The sequence below is a fragment of the Orycteropus afer genome, unplaced genomic scaffold (assembly GCF_000298275.1).
Source record: "Orycteropus afer afer isolate SDZICR_OR568_19922 unplaced genomic scaffold, OryAfe1.0 scaffold00093, whole genome shotgun sequence".
Taxonomy (NCBI): domain Eukaryota; kingdom Metazoa; phylum Chordata; class Mammalia; order Tubulidentata; family Orycteropodidae; genus Orycteropus; species Orycteropus afer.
In genome coordinates this window covers 10039450-10050667 of record NW_006921680.1, presented here as the reverse complement: position 1 = coordinate 10050667, position 11218 = coordinate 10039450, and the positions used below count along the sequence as shown (strand labels likewise).

Genomic DNA, 11218 nt, shown 5'->3' with positions numbered 1-11218 from the left:
TTTCAGCAATCTCTTTGCCAGTGTAGAGGAGTCTAAATGATTTTTGGATGTTGATCTTATATCCTGCCACGATGCTAAATCTCTCAATTAGTTCCAGTAGATTTTTGACTGAGTCTCTTGGGTTTTCTAGGTATAAGATCATATCATCAACAAATAGGGATATTTAGACTTCTTTCTTGCTAATTTGGATGCTTTTGATTTCCTTTTCTTGCCTTATGGGCCTGGCTAGTACTTCCAGTACAATGTTGAATAGAAGTTGTTATAGTGGGCATCCTTGTCTGGTCCCTGTTCTCAAGAGGAAAGGTTTCAGTCTCTCTCCATTGAGAATAATTTTGGCTACTGGTTTTGCATGTTGTTGTTGTTATGTGCCATCAAGTCTGATCTGACTCATAGTGACCCCTCTTTGGGTTTCTGAGGCAGTATCACTATGGATGTAGATTGCCCCATCTTCCTTCTGAGGAGTGGCTGGTGGCTTTGAACCACCAGCCTTCTGGTTAGCAGTCAAGTGCCTTAGGCACTATGTTACCAGAGCTCCTAGATGCCTTCTATTATGTTGAGGAATGTTCTGTCTATTCCTATTTTGCTGAGAGTTTTGATCAGGAATGGGTGTTGGATTTTATCAAATGTCTTTTCTGCATCAAGTGATATGATCATGTGGTTCTCCTCTTTTTTTTTTTTTTTATTTATGTGGTGGATGATGTTGATTGTTTTTGTAATGTTGAACCAAACTTGCATACCTGATATGAACCCCACTTGGTCATAATGAATAATTTCCTTGACATGTTGTTGGAGTCTATTGGCTAGGATTTTGTTGGAGAGTTTTACATCTATATTCATGCGGAATATTGGTCTCTAATTTTCCTTTTGAGTGATGTATTTGTCTCGTTTTGGTACCAAGGTTATGCTTGCTTCATAAAATGAGTTAGGAAGGATTCCATCCTTTTCTGTTTTGGGATAGTTTCAGTAGGATTGGTATCATTTCTTCTCTGAATGTTTGGTAGAATTCTCCGGTGTAACTGTCTGGGCCAGGACTCTTTTTAGTTGGTAATTTTTTTGATGAACTTTTTCAATTTCAAAAATATGGAATGCTTTACGAATTTGCATTTCATCCTTGCGCAGGGTCCATGCTAATCTTTTCTGTATCGTTGCAAGTTTAGTATATGTGCTGCCAAAGCAAGCACTGCATTCATTTGTTTAAATATCTTGACTGACATTCAGTCATTTCCTGGAGCCTTGTTTTTTGCTAATTCCCTCAGTGTACTTGGATTTCTTCCTTCAGTACCATTGGCTCTTGATCATATGCTACTTTGTGAAATACTCAATTACTCTGTGTATTCCTTCTGTCCTGTCTTGATGCCTCCTAAATTGTACAAAATTTTGTCCTTAAAACTCTTCCATAATGCAATTTCAAACTCAATTTTTCCCTCAGTTTTTTCAGCTTCAAAAACACGAAATATGTTTTTGCTTTTGATTTTTTAACTCCAAGTCTTTGTATATTTCATTATAATTCTCTCTCTTCTCAAGCTGCCTTTTGAAATCTTCTGTTCAGCTCTTTATCATTTCTTCCATTAGCTTTAGCTACTCTCCATTCTGGAGCAAATTTCACAGTCTCTTCTCTACATCTATTTTGGTCTTTTCTCACTCCCCCCCTTTTTTTTTTTGTAATTTTTATTGTGATTTTGGTGAAAGCTTACAGAGCAATTTTACTTTCCATATAGCAGCTCATATACACTTTCTCATAACATTGACTGCAATTTCCCACAATGCAAAAGCTCCCCTCTCACTTCTTCCCCAAATTTACCTCTTCATTGAGCCCTTCCCTCCCATACACTCCTACCCCGAGTTGTCTCCCTGTGCATACACAGCCCTTCTATTCTCCTATAATTGATCTCTCTAAGGATTATATCAACCTAATGTAGAAGTTCTGCTTATATGCCTGCCTGTCTTTTGTTTGCTGGAAGCCATGGGAGTGGGTTCAATTCCAGACCTGAAGGACAGCTAAGGGCCATAGTCTCGGTGGTTCCATCAGGCTCTATCAGACAAATGAACCTGGTCCTTTTTTTTTTTTTTTTTTAATGATTTTGAGTTTTGTTACATGCTGTTTTCCCACTCTATCCACTCTCTACCCAGATCCCTCTCTGAGTGGTTGACGTTGGTAGCTGGGCACCTTCTAGTTCTTCTGGTCTCATAGTCATATAGGCTGAGGATCCCATGGTTCCTGTGGTGTACCAGATGCTTGGTCTAATTATTTCCCTGTGTCTTTGTTTTTCTTCATTCTTCTTTGCTCTGGATGAGGAGGGACCCATCACTGCATCTAGATGGCTGCTAGCAAGCTGTTAAGATGCCAGTTGCTACACACCAAAGTAGGAGATGGAATAATATTTTGGGTAGCATGTTATGCCAATTAAGCTCGATGTCCCCTGCAACTATGGTCCTGAACCCACAGGTCCAACTGCTGGCTCCTTCTGGATAGTTGTCTGTGGCCAAGAAGTCACAACAACTTTGTCCCTTGTCAGCTCTACAATATACCTGGGAATTCTTACAGAACACACAACTATACTTGTAGAAACAACGTCTGCCAACCCTATACATGGTCATGGGCACACTGGCCCCTGGATAGAAATACCTTATAGTTCAGCTTGTCTAGTCATCTATCCATCCATATATCAATGTTTACCATCACTGACAATGTGGTACTGTATGTACAAAAGGGTTCATTTTTGTTGTCTGTACCTCCCATGCACCTCTCTATGTCTTCTTCTTCCCCAATGTCACTGTGCTAATCACTTACATTTGGCATATTGCCCTTTTCTTCACCCAAATCAATACTTGTCTCTACCTATCTAACAGTGTTCCGTCCCCTCCTCTCCCACCTGCTGTTTGTGCATTTTAGTTTATGCTTGATAGTTTATTTATGCCATATATTAGGACCCTTAAATTTGTCCCTATTTTTATCTTGAGAAACTTTATAGTTTTCGGTTCCACATTTAAGTCTTTGATCCATCTGGAGTTAGTATTTGTGTATGGTGTGAGGTACAGATCTCATTTCATTTTTCTGCAAATGGATAGATACCCAGTTTTACCAGCATCATTTATTAAACAGAAAATACCTTCCCCATTTAATGGATTTCGACCTTTTGTCAAAGATCAGCTGACCATAGGTCAATGTATCTATTTCTGGGTTCTCAATTCTATTCCATTGGTCTATGTGTCTGTCACTATACCAATACCATGCAGTTTTGACTATGCTGGCTGTATAGTAGGTTTTAAGATCCAGAAGTGTGAGACCTCCTTCTTTGTTCTTCTTCTTCAATAATGCTTTGCTTATCTGAGGTCTCTTTCCTTTACATATAAAGTTACTAATTGGTTTTTCATATCCTTAAAAAATGTTGAGGGGATCTGGATTGGGATTGTGTTGAATCTATAGTTTGCTTTGGGTAGAACTGACATTTTCCCAATGTTCACTATTCCTATCTATGAGCATGGTATATTCTTCTATTTATGTAGATCTCTTATGGTTTCTTGAAATAATCTTTTATTTTATTTTTATTTTTTTTTTTGTACAGGCCATTTTTGGCCCCAATAAGACTAATTCCCATGTATTTTATTTTTTTGATTGCTATTGTAAATTGTATTGATTTCCTTATTTCTTTTTCATAAATCTCTTTGATGCTGTAGAGAACTTAAACTGATTTTTTACATTAGCTTTGTATCTTGCTATTATACTAAATCTCTCAATTAATTGCATTAGATTTTTTACTGAGTCTCTTGGGGTTTCTAGGTATAGGTTCATATCATGAGCAAATAGGGATAGTTTGATTTCGTCCTTACCAATTTGGATGCCTTTGATTTCCCTTTCTTGCATTATTGCCTTGACTAAGACTTCCAATACAGTGTTGAATAGAAGTGATGATAGTGGGCTCCTTGTCTGGTTCCTGTTTGCAAGGGGAATGATTTCAGTCTCTCTCCATTAAGAAAAATGGGAAAACAGCATGTAACAAAACTCAAAATGTTGACTGTTGGTTTTTCACATTTGTAATTTATTATGGTGAGGAATGTCCCTTCTATTCCTATTTTTTTGAGAGTTTTGATCAGGAATGTGTGTTGGAATTTGTGTTGGATTTTATCAAATGACTTTTCTGCATCAATTGATATGATCTTATTGTTCTTTCCCTTTGTTTTATTTATGTGATGGATTATGTTGATTGTTTTTCTAAAGTTGAACCATCCTTGCATACCTGACATGAACCCCGTTTGGTCATAATGAATTATATTTTTGATATGTAGTTGGAGTTTATTTTCTAGGATTTTGTTGAAGATTTTTGCATCTATACTCATGATCAATATCAGTCTGTAGTTTTCCTTTTTAGTGATATCTTTGCCTAGTTTTGATATCAAGGTTATTCTTGCTTCATAAAATGAATTGGGGAGGATTTCATCATTTTATATGTTTTGGAAAAGTTTGAGTAAGATGGGTGTTAGTTCTCTGATTGGTAGAATTCTCCAGTGAAACCATCAGGGTCAGTACTTTTTTTGTTGGTAATTTTTTTTTTTTTTAATGACTTGTTCAATTTCTTCTTTTGTTAAGAGTATGTACAACTTTTCCACCTCAGTCTTTGCTAGTTTAGGTAAGTAGTGTTTCTAGATATTTATCCATTTCTTTAAAATTTTCAAATTTGTTGGAGTATAGGTCTTCATAGTAACCTGATATTATCCTTTTTTTATTTCACTTAGTTCTGTTGTGATGTCACTCATTTCATTTCTTTATTATTTTATTTGTCATTTGTATTCTTTCCCTCTTGCTGGTGGCTTGTCAATTGTATAAATCTTTTCAAAAACCAACTTTTCATCTTGTTGATTTTTTCTATTGCCTTTCTATTTTCTGTTTTATTGATTTCTGCTTGAATATTTATTATTTCACTTTTTCTGGTGACTCTAGGCTTTTCTTGTTTTTCTTTTTCTAATTGTTGGAGATGTTGATTTAAAGTGTTGATTTGGGCTCTTTCTTCTTTTTTGATGTGTGCATTTATTTCTATTAATTGGCTTTGCTGTGTCCCCAAAATTTTGGTATGCTGTATTTTCATTCTCATTTGATTCAAGGAATTTCTATTTATTTATTTATTTATTTTATTCCTTCTATTACCCAGTCATTCTTAAGGAGGGTGTAGTGGCTCTCTCTCAGTAAATAAAACTGCAGGAGGTGTGGGTGTGGTTGCATCATATGGGCACAATTACTGTCTCCCAGTCAATCAGATGAAAACTACAATAGAAAAACCATCAAAAAAGGAAAAGCCCAAGTGGACAAAAAACAAACTGCATAAACACACAGAAAAAATCACCAAAAACAAGAAAAAGTAAAACAAAGATAAAAACAAACAAACAAGAAAATCAAAAAAAAAAAAAAAAAAACTCCCCATATCTATGAATGGTAGCAATAAGAGAAAAGAGGTAGAGTAGGAGAATAATGAAGAAAAAAATAGGAAAAATGCGAAAAAAAAAAAAAAAAAAAGAATAGTGTTAATCACAAGAAAGGAAAAAATGGGAGTGAGGAACAGGATAGTAGGAAAAAGCTGAAAACTAGAACCTGGGGAGGGAAAAATAAAGAATAATAACAAAAAGGAAAAACAAAGAAAATAAAAATAGCAATAGTAATAGTTTTAAAACAGAAAAAAACAACTAAAAAAAGGAAAAATAAAAAGTCTGGGCAGGGTTGGGCAGAGTACCCAGGCTCCGTCAGAGCACACAGATGGGGATGGAATTCCTGCCAGCCCAGAATGTTAGTGAGAGTGAGGGATGGCTGCAACTCCATTCACCAAGAAGGTGTGAGGTATAAGAGTAACAAGGAGAATATTGTACCTTTGCAGTCATTCGCATCCAGAATGCCCTTGCAGTTCCAGGCAAGTGGAGCCCTTCTTAAGTTCCTGGAATCTGAAAGAACACTGACACTTTAAATATCCAAAATGGTCAAACTGCTTGTAAACATTCAAAATGACTGCACCCTCCGGGCAGGCAAAAGTCCACAGCTCAATCCATCTCCCTCTTCACTGCTTCCCCTTTTGTTCGCCAGCCAATGATGCTGTTGTTCGTGCAGCCCCTGACTAGCAGGGCCAATTTTGGGGTTAATTCTTAGGTCCTACACCACTCACCAATATCCAAGCTATCTGTGCCATCAGGATTGCTGACAGACCACAGCTACATAAGTCTCCTTTTTCATGCAGGTTCTTCTACTAGTTGGAGTTTAGTCCACTTCTGAAGCCTTCCTTTCAAAGCTCAGGGCTCCAGGATTATTTTCTGTACCTGTGCTAATTAGTTCCTCTTTTCTCTGTTGAAGAGGGTCTTTGTAGTTGTCCGCCTATTCCACCATCTTACCGGAATCTCCCCTTTCCTGCCTTTTTAATGATATTTTTTTCTTTCTTCATATATGATGACTTTGATGCCATCTGTCTGGCTTCTCTTCTGTGTCTCTAACAGAAATACCATAGGTGGATGGCTTTAATATAAATGGATTTATTCCCTTGCAGTTTAGAAGCCTAGTCTTGTGAGTTCAAAGTCCCAGCCCTAGGGGCTGGGTGAAAAACTCCTCCATCTTGTGTTTGAGCTCTGCCTCTTGCTCCTGGCCCACTGGAGCTGGAGGTATTTCTTAACTCAGGAAGCTGCTGTTGCTGCTGCTGCTGCTGCTGCCAAACTCAAGGTTGAGAAATAAAATGTCACAGTCCAAAAATTACCAAGCAATACAGCAGGCTAATTGCTCAAATAACAAAATAGTCTCAAGATCAGCAGACAACATGGCAGGCCACTGATATGAAGAGTCAGCCAAAGGCAGAATCTAGATATGCCAAAAAGCTCAGAGACCTTTCTCAGGGTTTTCCTTATATACTGGAAGCAGACAATATCCCTAAGACTCAGCCACTCACAGCAGACTCCAACATGGAGTTGATTATCAGTCTCATCATGAAGAATTGCTACATCCAGCTGCCCAGCCACTCAAAACCACACCCAGCCAAGTTGACACAAAACCTTAACCACCATACCATATCACAACTCATCTGATGTTTAGTAATTAGTGTTCAATGCATCAAATCTATTCTTCAGACAACATCTAAATTCAGGTCAGACATACTTAAAGTCATATTTAGGTTCTCATAGACTTGTTTTAATTTTCTTCAACTTCAATTCAAACTTGTATACGAGTATCAAATGGTTGGTTCCACAGTCAGGCCTTGGTCTTGTTATGATTGATGATATTGAGCTTCTCCACCTATTTCCACAGTTGTAGTCAACTTGATTCCTGTGGATTCTATCTGGTAATGTCCACATGCTTAGTCACAATTTATGCTTTGAAAAAGGATATTTGTAATGAATAAACCTTTGGTCTTGCAAAATTCTATCATGTGAAGATGGCAGAATAGGCAGACAAACTACACAGAACCTCTTCAACAAGGAAAAGAAGAACCAAATAATGCAGATACAGAAGATAATCCTGAAGCCCTGAGTTTGAAAGAAGAATACAGAAGTGGACTAAACTCTAACTAGAAGAACCTGCACAAAAACAGCAAAACATGAAACATACAGGGCTACAAACTATTAGTTATCCTGAAAGCAAGGACACTTTCGATATTGCCAAGTGGTGTTAGAACATAAGAATTAACTTAAAAGTTTACCCTGTTAGTCAGGGGCTACACGGAGGACCGCACTGGTGGCTGGTGAATAAAAGGGGAAATAGCAAAGAAGGAGACAAATTGAGCTGTGGACTTTTGGCTGTCGAGATGGCACAACCATTTTGAATGTTTATAAGCAGTTTGACTGTTTTGGGTATTTAAAGCAACAATATTGTCTCAAGTTTCAAGGACCTAAGAATAAGTTCCATTTGCAAGGGACAGCAAGGACATACTAGATACTGAGGACTGGAAAGGGTGATATTCCACTTGTTACTCTTATATCACACACCCTCTTTGTGAGCAGAGGTGCAGCCATCCCTTAATTCCACCCACCTTCTGGGCCAGCAGGAATTCCATCCCAGTCTGTATTCTCTGAGGGAGCTTGGGTGACTGTCCGACCCTGCCCAGATTTTTGTTTGTTTGTTTGGGCCTGTTTAAAAATTATTATTATTATCATTGTCCCTATTATTATTATTATCTGTTCTTACATTCCCCCAGGTTCTAGTTTTTTGCTTTTACTTTCTTCTGGTTCCCATTTTTTTTCCTCTTTATGGTTCTTTCCCTTTCTTGTTTTTCTTTTTGCATTTTTCCCATTTTTTTCTTTATTATTCCACTACTATACCTCTTTTCTCTCACTTCCCCCTCCACAGATACTGTTATTTCCCCTTATTGTGTTCATATTTCTTTTGCCTTTTAAAGTATTTCTTTAAATATGTTCTCCCATTTATTGCCTTCCCTCTTTTTTTTTTCCTCTTTTTGGTGATTTTTCCTGTATGTTTGCATGGTATGTTTTTTTCCTCTTGTCTTTACCTTTTTTGATGGTTCTTTCATTAATATTTTTGTCTAACTAAGTGTGAGACAGCCATGCTCCTATGACCCAATCCACTCCTGCAACTCCTGCAGCTCCACTTACTGAGTGAGGGACACCACTTCCTTTTGTACCAACTGACCAATGAAATATGACTACCAATAAGTACCTGACTCACCATTAACTGTTGTTCAAAAACAGTTAACAGAGATCTGTGCAGCAACTCTCATTCTCTATCACACCACCCTAAGACAGTTGGTGAGTGCATAAGTCTTGCCAACTAGCAAATAAAGGAGCAAGGATCACAGAACCCTGCTTACTCAGACACATCAAAACAAAAACAAAAACATAAATAATCTTCAGTGAATCACACCAACATAAAATCACCAATTAAATAGTAATATAAAAAATGTCACAATGTCTCAGAGACAACAAACCATCACAGTCCACACAAAAAAGCAAGACAAAGGAGTAGAAACAAGCGAGAAGAATACAGACCCAGAATGCATCCTTTAGGAAGAAGCAGCATTGGAAATCCCTGATAAGGAATTTAAAAGAATTATATTTAGGTATCATCAATGGATTGAGAGAAGATCAAGGAAAATACTGACAAAATTAAGGAAAATATAAACTAACCTTAGAACAATTTCAGAAGAAAAGACAAAAAGAAAATGACAAAATAAATGAAAAATTAGAAATGACACAAAATCTACAGATAGAAATCCAGAAGATTAATACTAAATTCTTAGAAATAGATAACACATTGACAGGAAAATGAGTAGAATGAAATCAATGGAAGACAGAATTAATGAGATTGAAAACAAATACCAGAATACTTCTTTGGAAAGGGATCAATCAGAGAAAAAAGATCAAAAGAAAATGAAGAAAACCTAAGATTCATGGAGGTTACCAAGAAAAGTAATAACCTATGTTTAACTGGAATTCCAGAACAAGAAGAGAAAAAGAAAACCACTGAGAAAAAATGTCCCCAATTTGTTGGAAGAGAGCTTCCCTGATAGGATGAAAGATGAGGATATATCCTTTGAGGAAGTCCAACAAACCTCAAGCAAGACAGACCCCCACATGAAATTCACCAAGATGTATAATATTCAAACTCACCAAAACCAAAGACAAAGAGAGAATCCTGAAAGTAGCATGGGAAAAAAGAAAAGTTACCTACAAAGGGCAACCAATACAATTAAACTCTGATTCCTTAGCAGACCCAATGAGGAAAGAAGGCATTGTTATGGTGTATATAAACCCCAACAGAGAAAAACTTTCAATGAAGAATTATATTCCCAGCAAAATTGTCCCTAAAATATAATGGTGAAATTAGGGGTTTTCCAGGTAAGTGAAAATTAAGGGAATTTGTTAAACCAGATCGACCTTGTAAGAGATACTAAAGGAAATCTCTTGGACAGAGAACCAATAATAGCAAACAACAATTGACCATTAATACACATGATGACATAACCCCCAAAACCAATGCATTTATGGAAGTATCCAAAGTAAAAGAAGCTTTCTCACTCATTGCTGTTGAGTGGGATCTGATTCATAATGACCCCTCCTTAGGTTTCCGAGGCATTATCACTACAGAAGTAGATTTCCCAACCTTCCTTCTAAGGAGTGGCTGTGGGTTTGAGCCACCAGCCTTGTGGTTATCAGTCAAGTGCCTTAGGAATTGTAAACAGGGAACCAAAGATATCAATTGGAAAATGAAGACAACTGCAAACCAAAAAGAGGGAAAAAATATTGTAGTTACATAACTTCTAAATGGTGAGGAAGTCAAGACAGTTGCAAGATAGAGTGGACTGTTCTAAACTTGGGGATAAAACTATAAATGACAGGGTAACCTCAAAGAAAAATGACAAACCTTTATACCAAAATAAAAAATAAGACAAGCACAAATATTTAGCAAGTACTAAAACAATAGCAACAAAGGAAATGATAACACAATTCATAAACAAAATGAGCTCAGCACAGAAAATCATATGGAACAAAGAAACCAGGAACACTATGAAAGAACACATAACAAAATGACAGCAACAAATTCATACTTGTCCATAATTATACTGAATGTGAGTGGATTAAACATACCCCTCAGGATATAGAGAGTTATGTATAGAAAGGATAAGAAAACATAACCCATCAATATGCTGTGTACAAGAGACACACCTTAGAGACAAAGACAAACGTAGACTAAAAATCAAAGGATAGAAGAAGATATGTTAAGCAAATGGCAACCAAAAAAAGCAGGAGTGGTAAAATTAATTTCTGATCTAATTGACTTTAAGACAGAAACCACTATTAGAGACAAGGAAAGACATTATATAATGATTAAAGGATCAATTGAATGAGAAGTTATAACAATAATAAATATCTATGGACCCAATTATTGTTGTTGTTGGACCCAATTAAGGAGCCCCAAAATACATAAATCAGACTTTAACAGAATCAAAAAGACAAACGATGACTCCACAGTCATAGTAGGAGATTTTAATACACCACTTTCAATAAAAGATAGAACAACTGCAAAGAAACACAGCAAAGACACAGAAGAACTAAGCAATACAATCCATGACCTTGACCTTATAGACATCTACAGAACACTTCACTCAACAGCAGCACAATGAACATTCTTTTCCAGTACACAGGGAATGTTTTCCATGATAGATAATATGTTAAGTCAAAAACCCAAAAACCAAGCATTGATAAATTAAAAATTATTGAAACACTGCAAAGCATCTTCTCA

General features: G+C 36.6%; 1 non-coding gene across 1 annotated transcript; it reads right to left on the bottom strand.

Annotated features, from left to right (window-relative positions):
• Positions 1-1074: 1074 nt before the first annotated feature.
• On the bottom strand, positions 1075-1181 carry LOC122150132. Its single transcript, XR_006163501.1, has one exon. It is a non-coding gene; the product is annotated as a U6 spliceosomal RNA (small nuclear RNA).
• Positions 1182-11218: the final 10037 nt, after the last annotated feature.